The sequence below is a fragment of the Panthera leo genome, chromosome B4 (assembly GCF_018350215.1).
Source record: "Panthera leo isolate Ple1 chromosome B4, P.leo_Ple1_pat1.1, whole genome shotgun sequence".
NCBI classification, from domain to species: Eukaryota; Metazoa; Chordata; class Mammalia; order Carnivora; family Felidae; genus Panthera; species Panthera leo.
Genome location: NC_056685.1, coordinates 57,586,457 through 57,603,478, shown reverse-complemented (window position 1 = coordinate 57,603,478; position 17,022 = coordinate 57,586,457). Strand labels below are relative to the sequence as shown.

General features: G+C 36.6%; 1 protein-coding gene across 10 annotated transcripts in view; it reads left to right on the top strand.

Moving 5' to 3' along the window:
• The window catches only part of SOX5 (SRY-box transcription factor 5), a 1,003,938-nt gene that overhangs the window by 76,716 nt on the left and 910,200 nt on the right, over positions 1-17,022 (top strand). For 6 of the 10 annotated variants that reach the window (XM_042946065.1, XM_042946063.1, XM_042946054.1 and 3 more), the window contains exons 2-3: positions 2,911-3,027; positions 8,379-8,463. The exons of 1 other annotated variant lie outside the window; for it this stretch is intronic. The gene's annotated coding sequence lies outside the window, so the exon portion shown is untranslated. The remainder of the gene's footprint in view (positions 1-2,910; positions 3,028-8,378; positions 8,464-17,022) is intronic. 3 more of the 10 variants (XM_042946055.1, XM_042946058.1, XM_042946056.1) reach the window with 3 other exon arrangements.

Here is a 17,022-nt window from a genome sequence, read left to right as displayed (position 1 = left end):
CAGAAACACATATGTAGAGTGCTTAGCTAGTGTCTGATCATAGTAAACACTTAGATGTCAGCATATTTTCTAGTTTGGGAGGTAAAACATGTAGAAAACAAATATGCAGGGTGGGAAATGACATGCACAATAAGAGAGATTAAGGTGTTAGCGGAGCATATTTCTAACAGGCAGCAATAGGAGGCGGAGAGGAGTGGTTGGGGAAGGTTAGGAGGAGCTGGCATTTGACTTCTATGTTGAAGAATGCATGAAATTTAGACATCCTTTGTGCAGAGAGATGGCATTTCAGGTAGAAGGGACAACGTAAATGAAGATTCAGAGTTAGGAAATCAGGTGCCTAATGAGAACAGTGTGGAGTTCATCTTGGTTAGACTGAAGGAGGCATCCATTCATACTATATCAATAAGGGAAATAGTGAGAAATAAAGTTGGGAAGGTAGATTGGGACCCGATAACAGAAGTCCTTGAATAAGTTGGATGTTCTTTGTCTGGATTTTGAAAGATGTTTAAGGTTTCTAAGCAGAGGAGTCACGTGATCAAACTTCTCTGAATTCATTCAGGATATTGTCATTTTGCGTTTATAAGTAGGACGGAAGGGAGATGGAGATCCTGGAAACAAAGGCATTTATAAGTAAGGTATAATGGAGAAGGGCTTCGGCACTGGTTCAAGCAAGAGATAATGAGGTCCTGAGCTAGTATGTGAGAATATGCAGTGGAAGGAACAGATGGAAAGAGACATTGCAGTGGAAGACTTGTCAAGACTTGGCAGCTGGATGTGGAAGGTGAGAGGATGGACAAATAGTGCTTCAGAACTGCTGGTTTTAGGTAACTAAGAGGCTGAAGCTGCCATTAACAGAAATGGGGAACACAGGATATAGAGCAGGTTGAGTAGGAATAGGAACAGTAATAAGCTCTGACCTTTGTTTAGAATTCATCGAGCTTGAGATACTGACTTCCATCCTGGCCACCTGGGTGGGGGGCTCTTCCTTTAAGTAGGTGGGAAAGAATAGAGTTCTTTTCATAAACTGTGAAATATGTGAATGGTCAGTAAATATTGCAGTCTTCTGATAAAATTATTGAGTTACAGCATTATAGAAGACTCCCTTTGTTTCTACTCCTTCTTTCAAGAAAATAATGAGAGAAGTACAGACAGAAAGATGTAAATGTATTCTTCAGTGATCTTAATGAATAAATGGAAATCTGTTCCTTTAGGAACTTGAAGTTTGAGTGTCAAATACTGTAAATTGTGTTTAAATAGTGGTGAGACTTTATGATATGTCAGGTGAAAGAACAAAATTCAAGATTAATTCTAGCATCTCAATAGTAATTTAAAAAGGTTTTTCAATATAGTACCAGAAACATTGTTTGGGATGTGACAAGATAGATAGTCCTCAATTTTGGATTCCTTAGGTGTTGGACAAATTCACTTTTTATGCTTAATTATATTTATTTTGAGGGTTTTTTGTATAGTTGTCTGTTTTTTTTAGCCTCCTTACAATTTGGTAAGTAATAAAATTTATGATTCTTAGGCAAATTATTTAATTAACTGGTAGCTTCCAATCGAAGGTAACTTGATTTGCTGTTTTGTTGTTGTTGTTGTTTTAATAGGCTTCATGAGAAAGACAAACCATACTGATCACTTAGAATCTAGCATACTGTGCTTTTAGCTAAATGATTAATGCTTGTATCTGGATATAAAGAAGTATAAATACAAATAATAAGTAGATAATAGGTAAATACTTAACAGCTGAACAGTGTTTACCAAGCTCTTCAATTTATAATACTATGCAACACAAGTGACAGTATTATCTCACTCCAAAGAGACCCTGAAACCCAGAGAAGTTAAGGGATTCACCTATTTAAAAGTTATTCCTTATAATAAAACTGAGACTGTCATTCATGTACAGTCATGAAGAATTTATATTTTCAAAATGCATCTTTCATAGCCAGGGCATTTAATGTTTCTAAAAGCTGCCAAACAGTGGTCATTTTCAACACTCTGATAGTGAAATTGTGATTGTATGTGAGTCATAAAATTCTTTCACTAAATCTAATATGTAGCAATATATAAAAAATATTTAAATCTCCATCCTAGAAGTTATGTATGAGTATGCAAATAGAAATGATATTGGGAGGCTCTTAACCCACTAATTCTGGAATGTTTAACCTTATTTCTGAAATGTATCATGAAACTTTCCTCAGGTTGGAATTCTCATTCTTGTCAATCACTGAATCACAGACTAGATCTTCAATGTAATTTTAGTCCATCTCAATGGCAGACATTTATTTTTCCAGTAAACTTTGTGAACCTCACTGTGTCGAGGGATGAAACAGACACCAATGGGATACTGTCTTTGCCCTCAAGGAACTGTTGGGGGAGGCCAAGGCCGGTATGCATGCAGTGTCATGTGCTTTCTGACAAGAGGGAAGGTGGAAGCAGAGACAACCAACCATAAGAGCTGGGCTGGAGTCCCACTCGCTTCTAGCTGTCCAACTTCCTCTTGAACAATTACCACAATGGTAATTGTCAGCCACATCTTCTGTTGGTCAGTTTTCATTGTTAAAAGGCTCTTTTGCCTTATTTTGTTTTGCTTTAATGGTTGACCAAAAATTGACCACCTTAGAACATCTCTTTGTGGGTCCTCGTTGAATTCTCCAGAGCATCACTGCACTCTACACCAGGGCTTTGCAAACTATCCGTGATGAGGACCGGTTTTGTTTTTTTGTTTTTTAACTTCTAACCTGTCATGGACTGATGCTGTTATAAAATGCCGTAACCATGGATTTGAAAAATGGAAAGGAGAAATCCAAAGATATACAAAATCCAAGCCCTGATTTTTCATTGTTAGATTCAACAGACATGAGGGGACTTTGTCAAGTTGTTACAAACTTTTCTATGTCTTACTCTTAGATGCTGTACCTCTCTCCTTGCAAACAAGGAACAGTTGGAGAAGGGGCAGTGACCCTCAGAGCATTACAACAGGTAGCACTGCTCAGCATGCTAGGCTTTCTTTCCAGGGAGCTGATGGTAAAGTTTTCTCCTCTGTTTCTAATTAAATTTTAGAATTAGCCTATTGACTTTCCTCTAATAAAATGCATTTTTCTTCTGTATTGATGAAATTTAGTCTCTCTCTTGCTAGGTACTCATTGTTCTAGTACATTGTTAATACACAGAATGGCCAGAGCCAAGAAAACAAGGAGAGGTGATAGTAAGTGGTCCCCACACTTAGTTCACAGTGTCTTTTGTTCCTTTCCATATCACGCTCATCACTATCAGTCTTCAGCTCAGTTTACAGACATTTTTTGGTGCTTATTTATCGCAAGATACTGTGCTAGGCACAGGGGATATTTAGATGGATAGCACGTGATTCTTACCCTCAAAGTTTTCATGCTCCTGTGGGAGAAACTGACCAACTACTGTTTTTGTATATGTTTAATACACTAAATTTTGACATATTCATAAAAGTGAGATAAAATAAATGTTATTAACTTGATAGTTATTGAATTTTACTATTTTTCATTTCAAATGAATTGCGAAATTTTTAGATGTAGGTATAGAGTGAAGCATATGGCAATATAAAATTATTAAAATCATGATATAGTGGTCTTCTAAATTTTTCTTACAGACCACATTTTCCCCATGATAACTATCAAGACTTAAAATGATATTGCATTGGGTGTGTCATTGAGATGCAGTTATTCAAACAAGATTTTAAGGCACCAGACATAGGCAACCAGTTTTCTTGGATTATAAGTCAAGTTATTTTTTGTTAGGTAAGTCATTCTAAGAAGGATTATGTTTAATAAATCTTGTCAAGCCAAGCATCTAAGCCAAAATTAAATATATTTAATAGTATTACTATTTATGCAACAAAATATGTATAAAACTATTTTATTTCACATGTAAAAATAATTCTTCAAATTGGATAATTTAATTGATTTCTACTTGATATCCTTCAGTCATTTAGTAGTGCTTTTTTTTTTAAACTTTATTTTATTTATTTTGAGAGAGAGAGAGAAAGAGTGAGGAAGCTTGAGTGGGGCAGAGAGAGGGAGAGAGAGAATCCCAAGTAGGCTCCACACTGTCAGTGCAGAGCCTGATGCAAGATTCAGTTTCACAAACTGAGAGATCATGACCTGATCCAAAATCAAGAGTTGGGTGCTTAACTGACTGAGACACCCAGGTTCCCCTCAGTCATTCAGTCCTTAAGAAGACAATAATTTATAGCACCCTTTATACTAATAAAATACATTTAAGTAAATGTTTCTTTAAAGTTTAATACGCTGTACCAACCTTTATTGGACACATTTTTGATTAATCAGGAATTTGATCACATATATAATGATTTTATTGTTTTCCTGAGTAGTGCTCAATTTTCCTCTTTTGTGTATCCACATAGCAGTCAGATATGCATATAAGCTTGATAAATTAACATTAAAATCACCCAGTTCCTTTTCAGGTTATAAGTCTTTTGAGAATCTCAGATATTAGAAAATACATTAGGATATTTGATGAGGACTAGAGAGGCTAGATTTTTGTGGACTCCTTTCTGACCACTGGCCAACTCTAATTAGTTGTGAGATGCTCAGTCTTATACCTGTACTTGGACTCTTTTTTTTTTTTTAATTTTTTTAATGTTTATTTATTTTTGAGAGAGAGAGAGAGAGAGAGAGAGAGAGAGACAGAGTGCGAGTGGGGGAGGGGCAGAGAGAGAGGGAGACACAGAATCTGAAACAGGCTGCAGGCTCTGAGCTGTCAGTGGAGAGCCCGATGTGGGGCTCCAGCTCACGAACCTCAAGATCATGATCTGAGCTGAGGTCAGATGCTTAACCGACTGAGCCACCCAGGAGCCCCTGTACTTGGACTCTTAAAGATGAGTATCATTTGGATTTAAGAGTGATCAGAGGTTTTTTTGTTTTTGTTTTTGTTTTTTCTGGTTGTTTGATGTGGAAGAGAAAACCTGAAACACAAAAATGCCCCAATGTTTTGTGAGATCTGAAGGCAACAGATTTAAATATTTAAATTTAACTCGAACAGCTTCGTAGATGTAGGTGGTTGAAAACACCATAGTCAACTTAAATCCTGTTGCCAGGAATTTGCTGTTGTACTTTTACGGGGTTTTGAGATGAACCAGCGGTATGACAAAGCTGGCTCTTGCAGGCTGGCTCCTGGGAGCCACTTGTCTGTATCTCTCCCCAACTCTGTGTTCAAGGACTTCATGGTGGGGTGGTAAGCTTGAAATCAGCCATCAGTGGGTTTTTCACTGTGAAATTTACAGGTTTTCCTCCTGAAGAACTGATTGTTAACATATAGGAGCACAGCATTTGTTTCAGCTTTTACCTTATTATGAATGCAGATAATACTATACTGATCATCTTAGTTTAGTTTTAAAAGTGGTTCCCCCCAAAACTTTGGAAAGCCCCTCCTCTGTATGGTACTATTCCAGAAACAGGGGATATAAAGATTAATAGAAAGACAAATGCTTTTTAGTAGTTAATATTCTGTGAGTAACCAAAGGGGGAAATCTTGGCAGAGGTTAAAAGTAGATGATGACTTTTTATTATAATTTCATATACTTTTTAGTATAAGAAAGATCTTCTCTTGTGTACTGCAGAATGAGTGACATGTTTATTATACTGATTATATATTAAAGTAAATCACCATAGGTGACACGGTAGGTATAATTTTTCAATTATGTTATTTTGTGGCTTATGTTACATCATATATAACACTATATATGTATACATATGGTGATGACTAATTAGCATATTGTTTCTTAATTAAAATAAGGAACCGTATCTGATAATGCTCTTTTTTTAAATTTATTTTGGGGCCCCTGGGTGGCCCCAGTCGGTTAAGCATCTGACTTCAGCTCAGGTCATGGTCTTATGGTTCATGGGTTCGAGCCCTGCATCTGTCTCTGTGCTGACAGCTCAGAGCCTGGAGCCTGCTTCAGATTGTATCTCCCTCTCTGTCTGCCCCTCCCCCACTTGCACTCTGTCTCTCTCAAAAATAAATAAACATTAAACAATTAAAAAAAATAAGTTTATTCTGAGAGAGAGAGAGAGAGAGAGAGGAGGAGGGAGGCAGAGAGAGAATCCCAAGCATGCTCTGCACTGTCAGCATGGAGCCTGCTGCGGGACTCAAATTCACAAACTGAGATCATGTCCTGAGCTGAAGTTGGACGCTCAACCCACTGAGCCACTCAGGCACCCCGATAATGTTCTTATTGAAGGCTTTGGAAACTGAAACCTTTTCTAATTGTCTCTGGGAATTGCTCTGACAGGCTAGGGAGATGAAAATTCAGCATGTATACAAACTCAACTGTTGGTGTATAAATCAAAATAAGTTCGAAGTACAGTCATCAATATTTAAAAAAAATTTTTTTAACGTTTATTTATTTTTGAGACAGAGAGAGAGACAGAGTATGAACGGGGGAGGGTCAGAGAGAGAGGGAGACACAGAATCTGAAACAGGTTCCAGGCTCTGAGCTGTCAGCACATAGCCCGACGCGGGGCTCGAACTCACGGACCACAAGATCATGACCTGAGCCGAAGTCGGCCGCTCAACCGACTGAGCCACTCAGGCGCCCCTGAAATCATCTATATTAATGACTATTTGGGACCCTTAGAAAACACAGGCCACTGATCAATGGGTTCATTTGGACAGAAAATTCAAGGAAAACATCTGGAACTTAGTGAACCAGTGCAGTTTCTCTTTGAACCCTTAGTTGTACCACACCCTGTCCTAAAGGGCGTTCTAGAGGGTAGAAGGGATGATTTGTCCATAATCAGAGGTTCTCTCCTAATTAACATTATCAGACCTGTTACTTAACTGCTTACCACATTAGAAACTGAGGTACAATCCTTTGTGAGGGGAAACCATGACAGGACGGTTCCCAACAGGACGTGCACTTCTCAATTCCCTTTAACCTTTCTGAGAGACTAATTCCCTTTGCTCCACTGGGCTGTCAATCCAAAGAACAACCCCAACTTCCTCTGGGTTCCTTTCACACACACTTTGCTTATCTGTCTGAGTGGTGTTTGTCTGATCTTTCCTTTTGCATGTTTTTACTTTTAAGATCTTCTCTTTCTTATGTAAAAAAGGCAATTAGACTCGTATCTGTTTATTTTAAACAAAATGGCTGTTAATTAGTGTGATCAAAAACCCTGCCATTGTAGACTATGGGTTCCACTTTGTAGTTGCACTAAATTGAGTAGGGTTTGGTGCCAGTTGACATGATAACAACTCAAAGTCTGGCTTTTTAAAAATTAATGAACAAACACATTTATGAGGCTTTGTTTTGTCTGGTTTAGATCTATAGGCTCTAAATGCATCAGAGTTCTTATTTTTTACTGACTAATGCCGTTGCTTATTAAAAGTGCATAAAGTTATTGAAAAACTTTTTTTTTTTGCTAACTTAATATAATTGATGTGTGGAATCCACACCATTTTCATTTAATTGGTTCATTTATGATTTTATAAGTTGGAGTACAAAGTCTGCTTATTTATCCCATTAGTAACACATACTAGCATTTGTTTTTATTAAACTGTCAACTCACCACAACTCTAGAATCATCTTAAATCGTTAGTCCCCAGAGCAACCCCCGACCATGCCCCACATTTAACATTTAGAAGAAACAAGTAGATTCTAGGTATTTAATATAAACAACTTCAAGACCATGGGTCAGTATGACATGACTCAGTGTCATACATCTTAAACATCCTTGGTACTTTACAGTGATAATTAATATGCAGATAATGATGGTGGGAGTACTATAAGTCTCCTTTACAGGAAGATTATGTTCATGATATATTACTTCTAAGGCAGAAAGCTATAATAATATATACTAGCATAATTTTTTATGTTGAGGATTTAGACAAAGATAAATTTCTACTTGTATAGTCAGAAAAATTAAATCAAAATAAAATATAATTCTCCAGAATAGCTCAGATCTAATGTTCTGGTTAACTGAAGTTTAAAATTCATAATTTTTCACATTAAAGAGCAAAGAAGAGTGTCAGGGAACAAAAGGCCCAGTTCTCTGGACGTGTGCAACTTTTATGAATTATGTTAAAATAGCAGCACCTATCCTAACCTAACTTAGCTAGATGTCTGGGAGAACTTTGGATTTAAAACATATGCCTCAGATCATCTGTAAAACAGCAATAAATCCTGATTTTTGATTGACTACTTTGAAGAAAAACATATGCTTATTTATGAATGGTAATGGATCAAAATGTCTCACTAAAGTTAGAGTTGAAAATCTACTAACTACCATTTATTTAATTTTTAGAGTAATCCAGGGAGTATTCTGTGCTCAGTAATTAATTAATCCTTGGATTCATTTATATATTATCATGTTTAAACTTTACAGGAACCCTGCAAGTCAGCCTTTGTGTACTCATCTTCAGTTGTGGAAACTCCTGCTAAAGAGTTCACTTACCTGGTAAATGACAGAGGTGAGGTTTGAACTCAGATCATTCTGACTCCAAATGCTTTCCATGACACTATTTCCTAATACTTGTCAATAACAAGGTTTTTTTTTTGTTTTTTTTTTGTTTTTTTTGTAAAAGCAATATTTTCCTATTTTGTGAGGAAATCACATCATCATCTTATATCTTTATGTTTAATTTCCCAAGCTAACAAGAGAGAATTCCCTCATTTCTAGCATTCTCGCTGTTTGGAATCATTTATCAGATACCCTTATGAATGAAAAGCTGTTCTTAATGGATTTAAGTGTTTTAGTGATCTTCATCACTTATCTTGGAAGGTTCCTGCCTTAATCTGTCCTCAGTGTTGAACATTCTTTCTTGGTATTTAGCCTAAATTTACTTCTCTTGATTATACTCATTACTCCTAGTTACCTCCCTTATTGTGGATGTGTCAGTAATGATCTATCTTTAGCCAACTGGCCTTTGTTTACAGTTCTTCCCACAAGATTGAGGCTGATGTTGTAATGATGCTTAGAGATGATATAATATAGATGTGGGTAATTGGGCAATCAAATTCAAAGTACATTCTAAACCTAGAATTAGTAGGAAAGTAATAAATGGCACTCAGTGTTGGTTTTCTACGTCGTCTGTATTTCAGTTTGCATTTAAAGACATCTGTACTTGATACTTTGAGCTTATTCACATACAGTGACTTTGTATGGCTTGTAATATTAGTGTATGCTAGCCTAGTTAATAGCTTACAAGTTTATTATATATATGTATTATCTGATACTGCACCGATCTTTCATTTCTTATCATTTGCACAAAATCAGCATCTCATACAATATAACCTTTGATCATATTTGCTTCCTGCTTCCTGCCCTCAAGTCCTTGATTTCCATTTCCTTTTCAGTAGTAATGAGACAAATTATCAAACAAGCTCATTTGAGGAAACTCCAATTGTAATCAGTTAGCTTGATGGAGGAAGAGATTTTTGGAATACGGCATTTATCCTCCCTTGTGGATGCCCTGTGTAGTAATTTAAAGCTTAGTGTAGTGTATTGAGCACCCACAAAGTGAGCTTTACAAAGTGAAACCAGATTTCTTCATTCCACAGAGAATAGATATTTGTTCATAAGCTCTCTATGTCTGGGGATTTTTGTTTTGTTTTGTTTAACATTTTCATAATGTGCTAACCTGGGGCATTACAGAAAGTGGTTCTTTTTGTGCTTTTCTACAGAATTGAAGGTTTAAAGGCATGAGTTAAATAAAAGGCATCACAAAATTGTGAACCTAGAACATGAGTACACAAGGGGGAGAAATCCAACCCAGAAATGTCCATAAAAAAGAGAGAAGCCAAGTGGAGAACACTCAAATATAAATCAGGAACCAAAGCAGAAATAAAGGAAAGAAAGGGCAGATTACAAAATTTAGGGCAAAAGCAGGCCAGGCATCGTAAAGTTCAGTAGAGAAATAATTCATCTTCTTTTTTGAAAACATCATTAGAATCCCTGAAGACCAAGAAAATGGAAACACAGGAAAAGAAATACGAATATTTAAAAATAAAACAGTTAAAGCAATAGATGGTAGACAACATAAACATAACGAAGATGTTAAGTACTGAGAGACTAGGCATATATGAAGTAATAAACAACAGTGGGAATAGGAGAAGACACCTCAAGAGCTATTTTGTGGGGCTATATTTAACCCTTCTGATCTGAGTGCATACAGGGGGGTTCTGGATTCTCTGAAGGCTAGGATTAGTCTTATGCATTTCTAATATTGGGGCCATGCGTGGGAAATCAACAAATCTTTGTAGATAATCATATCTCTAAAAACTAACACCAACATAGTACTTCCTGTGTTCTAAGCACTGTTCTAAATACATAGCATATATTAACTAATTTAATCTTCACAGTGCCTGATGTAGAAGGTATGCCATGGCTACATTCCCATCTTACCGATGAAGAGGAGATGCCAGAGAGATTAGCTAACTTGCCTGGGTTCACACAGCACAAGGCTTTCATTGCAGGCAACTTGGTCCAGAGCCCATGCAGTGCTTCTCTATACTGCCATAGCCCCGTCCAGCTGGTCACCAAATCCTGATAAGTCCAGCTCTTAAATATCTGTAAAATATGCTTCCTCATCAGCCAGTTGCCACTGTCTCAATGACTGCAGTGTCCTCAGCCTCCAGTGTTGCCCAATTCCAACCGCTGTCATTGCCACCATCTCTGTAGCTGCCCTGGATTCATCGGTGGTATCCCACAGCCTAAACACGTAACCAACCAGAAAGTCAGAAAATGATTACTTTTCATGTACTTCTCATTTCAGTGTGCACATCAGCATGATTCCTTTTGAAAGCACCTGTATTACTAGCCCTTTTTACTGACTATGAGACTAGGGCAAGGGATTAAACTCTGCGCCTCTGATTTTCATGTATGAAGTGGGACTGATGACAGTTCCTATCTCATGGGATTTTTATTAATATGTGTAATTAGAGGAGTGCGAGTGCCTATGTATAATAAGTTCTCAGGAAACTAACACTTATTAGAAGTAGCAGTGGTAGTAAAAGACAAAGCGAACACACACTTTACGTTCCAAAATGTGAAATACTGGTATATATGTACTTACATACACACATCATGTAAGCCTGCATAAACACACATGCATATGCATATTTTTGCAGATACCCATTTTCCATTATTTCCCAGAGTATAGATTTCACACTCCATCAGAGGGAAGCTGAAAATCTAAACATCTTATCTGAAGCAGCCATTAATTTGTATGTGACTGCCAGTAGGTAACACTATTTGTCAACACACTTTTAAATTTATGAAATTTAAGATTGGGGTTTAAACTTTTATTTCTTTAAAAAAAACAATAAACATGGAAGGAAATTTAAAGAAAAGTATCCAACTTCAGAGGAGTGAATGAGGAGAGAAAGGTTTGTGTTTCTGGTCATGTAAGGAAAAAAAGAGCTGAAGAGTATAGATTTCAGCATTCCAAAATAAAAAATGATGCCTGATCAGGATTGGAAGCTTCAGATCAAAAGGGCAATTTTAGAAAATTGTGGTGAGTGAATGAGGGCACTAGTTTATTGAAGAAATCAATTTGCTATCTTAACCAATGGCACCAGCGCTATCCCTATAATCTCTGAAAATAGACAGACACTTTGCGGTTCACCAATCCGTAGATTGCATCTGCTTCCTTACACCTGGCACGCTCACACCCTTTTCGAATAAGATAGTATCACAGGAGCTTTGTGGGTTTATGAAGCCACAAGTTTATTAGTTAGATAAAATCTCTAAGCGTTCAGGAGTTTTAAACTGTGTTGTCAAACTGTATTTCAGTTATAATGGCAATTTCCAAAGTAAATATGACACAGTAACTTTTAAATCTTGTCATTCTGTTTCCTTGAGTGTGTGATTTGTGATAATCTATGGCAGGGCTTCCTGTCTTTGTTTTCAAATTCAGCTGTACATAGAGAGTACCACTGAAATACTGAAACTTAGAATCTATGATTGATAAAACACTTCCGATTGCCCCAAATATTTTTTTTGGATCAAGGCGGGCCAGAACTTTCAAAGGGAAAACAAACATGGCTTTATGATTATTTTTTAACTTAAATGCAACTGACATATGACATTATATTAGTTTCAGGTATACAACATAATGATTCGATATTTCTGTATATTGTGAAATGATCACCACGGTAAGTCTAGTTAACATGCATCACCGTACATTGTTACCAGATTTTCTTGTGATGAAAACTTTTAAGATACACAGTTCTAACAAGTTTCAAATATACAGTACCATATTAACTATAGTCATCATGTTGTATATTACATCCCCATGACTTATTTATTTTATAGCTGGAAGTTTACACTTTCTAACTTTCTTCCCCCATTCCTCAATTCCCACCCCACTCGTGGCCTCTGGAAATCACTAATCTGTTCTCTGTATGTGTGAGCTCAAATTTTTGTTGTTGGTGTTTATGTGAATGTGTGGGTTTTTTTTTTTTTTGTTTTTTTGTTTTTTGTTCTCAGATTCTGCATATAAGTGAGATCATATGATATTTATTTTTCTCTGACTTATTTCACTTAGGATAATACCCTCAAGTTTCATCCGTGTTGATGCAAATGGCAAGATTTCATTCTTGTTTATGGCTGAATAATACTTCATTAAATATATATACCACAGTTTCTTCATTCATCTATCAGTGAATGCTTAGGTTGCTTCCATATTGTGGCTATTGTAAATAATGCTGCACATATTGTAAATAATGCTGTAAATAATGGGAAGCACATATCTTTTTGAGTTAATGTTTTCATTTTCTTTGGATAAATACTCTGAAGCGTACTTGCTGGATCATGTGGTAGTTCTATTTTTTAATTTTCTAAAGAAACCTCCATGCTGTTTCCATAATGGCTGTACCAGTGTCCATTCCCACAAACAGTGCACAAGGGTTTCCTTAAAACCACAGTCTTGTCAACACTTGTTATTTCTTGTCTTTTTGATAATAGCCATTTAAGCAGGTGTGAGGTGGTAACTCATTGTGGTTTTGATTTGCATTTCTCTGATGATTAATGATGTTGAGCACCTTTTCATATACCTGTTGGCCATCTGTATGTCTTCTTTGGAAAAATGTAAATATGGCTTAAAAATTTTTTTTAACGTTAATTCATTTTTGAAAGAGAGAGAGATACAGTCCATGAGTGGGTGAGGGGCAGAGAGAGAGGGCGACACAGAATCCAAAGCAGGCTCCAGGGTCTGAACTGTCAGCACAGAGACCAATGTGAGGCTCGAACTCAAAAGCCTTGAGATCATAACCTGAGCTGAAGTTGGATGCCTGACCCACTGAGCCACCCAGGTGCCCCAGGTCTTTAAATGTATAATGAATGCAGTAGTCAGAAGAGAAAATAACCTTGGGGGCAGGATGGGGTCCTCTTTAATATATTGTTCCATCTTCTTTAAATGATCAAAAAGGTCTAATACAATAAAAACTTATCAGAACTCAGTGTTCAAAGACCTAAATAAGGTTTTTAAAATTTTTCTTCTCTTTTAGCATTTGACCGTAGGAATAGAAGTGAATCCTAAGGGAGCAATGTGATACCCAGTAATGATTTTGGAAAAGAAAATTGCAGAGTGTTCATCTGGGTTATTATATTTTCTATCAAATTTTATACACAGAATTGCTAAATAAGAATTAATTTTTACTAGGAGCTATAGGTATGGAGTTAGGAAAACTGAAGTTTTCCAGTTAAACTGAGGCTTACTATTTTACCGTTCCTAACATCACAAGAATAGTCTCTGTGAAAGAATAATATAATCCTATGCTATGTAAATATTTCAGTATAATAAATATGTATTATTTCAATATAATAATATGAGATACAGATCTTGTATATTGTTGGATACTCTCCAGAGGTCTTCCACATTATCACTGCATCCTTGGGTAATCTCATGAGGTAAGAAGGACCAGTAGAATAAGCTTCATTTTGCAGTTTAGAATATTGGCAAGAGAGAAGAAAATGATGCAAGCCAGGATGCTATTAATTAATAACTGAACCGGGATTAAAGTCCCAAAGAGCAGAGTATATTCCATTATATTAAACTGAAGTATAATTTTATGGTGATGATAATATGAAACAGAATTAGTTTGTAGTTATTATAAACCTTAAAACATTGGTGCTATGTGGGAGCAAGATGTTTCACACAACAGACTTTTATTTTGCTTGGCTTTCATCACTGCCAGAGTAAGTGCTCAATGGAGGTTAGGCCTTATTATTACTGTTACAAAGATTTTGGAAAATTCCAAGACATACCACCCCAAGTAAAGTAAATTAGTGCTACTGAAAAAAAGATGATAATTCATGATATATTTATGGGAACTATTGTTATGTTAAGTTAGCATTGTTGCTATTTTAATCACCATTCAAAAAGCAGGGATTTCTTCCTAGAAATTATTTAGTATGAATTGCTATTTTAATGGGGATAGAATATAACGACCCATGGTTTTATGCATTTGAGCAAAAACTGTCACTTCATATCCAATTGTCATCCTAAGGTGTAAATCTGTTGACATCTTTCATATTGCAAAGTGACAGCATCAGTAGCAAACTCCAAGAATGAGAGTGGCCACTTTTATGACTTAATTATTTGACCAATGGAGAGCATGCCAAATGTAGTGCAGTGAATCTTCCTACAAAGTAACGTTTCTTGTTGTATAGCTTGAACAACGAATTGAGTATGTGTCAGTGGGCGAACTCGGTGTACTGAGACGTTGATCTTTTTTCTTCCTTCTGTAAAGATATTGTCATGTAGTAGAGGGCACCCAAATCTCAAGCCAAACATACACAGATACATGAGAATTCTTGTCCTTGGGATAGGAAGACTCTAATGGTTGTTCAGTTATAGGGGAAGAGTATTCAATGATCTTATTTTACTTTCTTCAACAAAATATGGTCTCCGACAAGAAATGAATTCCAGATTACCCAAGGTGGTTTGGACTGGCCACGTGGTACAGTCAACTACCTAGAGGCATAGAGGGATGAGTTAAAGTCTTCCGCAAGAGTCTGTGCAGAGGAAACTACATGAGGAGGAACTGCTGCTCTGTTGCAGTTGGCCAGTACCGTGCTGCCTTCGCATAACCCTGCAACCTATCTGCTCTCACTGCATTCTCAGAAAGAGGGGGAAGTGCAATGTCCGAGGGAGTACTTGAGAAAGGATAATGGCATGATCAGATGTACCCCATATAAATTATTCCTTGTGATGTGAAAATGCTGCTAAAGGGACCAGGAAGATTCTGAACTGAATAAGTCCAAGTGGAAACAATTCTAGAAAACACGGCAGTGTGACCCTAATCCACTTAACTTGGTCTGTCTTTAAGTTTCCACTTACTTAGAGTTCATCCTTTCAGAAGTCGAGCACCCCTGTCATTGAGTAGTGGTCAGATTAACTGGGCTGTCCTGCTTACTTGCTGGCTAAAGTCGTTTTTGTTACTTGTAATGTAAGCTCTTGGAAAGCTGCAAAGTACAGTGACAGACACTATCATATTCAATTGGACATGCTTTCTGCAGATTTGTTAAGGATTTACTCTACACATTTGTAGCATTTAGTTGCCATGGAGATGACCTCAGTGGTAAGAGGAACAGCCTTTAGGTTGGACCTCAGATTTTCCTTTCATTTCCATTTAATTTGATTTGACTGCAAAATGTCACTTCCATTGCATTGATTAAGCTTCATTGCTGCCACCAGCCGTGTTAGGAAGGTGAAAGGGCAGGCCAGCTGCTGTCATTTTGCACCCCTACCCTTTTCTGATATCAATACAGATAGGCTTTTGAGATGAGAAACTCCTTCACTACATTGATGCAGACACAATTTCCCTTGCTCACTTCATGAAATATAATAAAACTAGAATTATGTTCAAAAGTTATTATTCACTCAAAAGTACACTCTGTATAACCTCAAGTTTTCTCTTTTTCAGCTCCGTGCTTTGTAAGTTGTGATATATAATGTATGAAAACTAAAAATTACTATCTTCTGTTTCCCTTAAAAATTTTTTAAGATAAACTCTGCAGTTGTCTACTTCTTGAGATAGTTCTTTTATAGTTTAAGTGAGTCAGAAATAAATTACAAAATGAAATTATACAAATATGAAGTATTAATTTTTGCTTGAATGGGTTGGAAGTGCTATCCTTAAGTATTAAGGTAAGTTGGAAGCAAAATGATTAGACATTAGACATTAGACATTCTAAATACTACATTAGACATTAGACCAAGTTTTTCTTTGGTATCCTGTACTGCTTTCTGCTGCTTTCTTTATTCTTTTCCCTGACTCTTACTGCCTTCAGTAACCCAGAACTCATCAATCTCTTCTTTCAGGTAAAAAAACACAATTTGAAAATTTAATTCAACACTAAGTTTTGAGAAAGTAAACATGTTAACTCCTTAGGAGTGCAGCATTTATATTTCACCGGAGGAGAGGAAAAACATTATTTAACGCAAGAAACTTACTTAGGAGAACTCTGGTAATAAACTGGGGAGGACAATTTGACAGGAAGCCTTTCAGATGCTTTTCAAATCATGATACATAGATTTCAGCCTTGATGTGAATGCTTGGTTCTGCTGCATTTAGGAGGTTACCATGTTAGGTTTCTATAGACTATCATTTGTGAAAGAAGTCCTCAGTTGCTTGATGGAACATATACAAGAAACCTTTGAATTCATAGCTGGAAAACACAGAAGTCAGTGATTACTATAGATACACCAGCACTTTGGGGGCAAAGGACCTTGACTAGGTAGCTTTATTGACTAGGATTGGGATTAGGGGAAAAAGGAAGCAGTAATTGCTATTTAGATCTTGGTTTCCTGGTTTGTGGGGTTTGGGCCAGAATCAGGTATGCTGCCCTTTGGGTATTGCCTCCAGCATTCTATCCAATGTGTGTTTGATTAGTTCCTGTTATTTCTGTTGGAAGTCTATAAAGTGATATGCAGTGGGAGAGTACTGACAATTCTTTGGTCTCTGCTGTAGTAACTGTACTTAATTAGACCAGTTTCGCTATGTTGGAATATTCTAGATTCCAG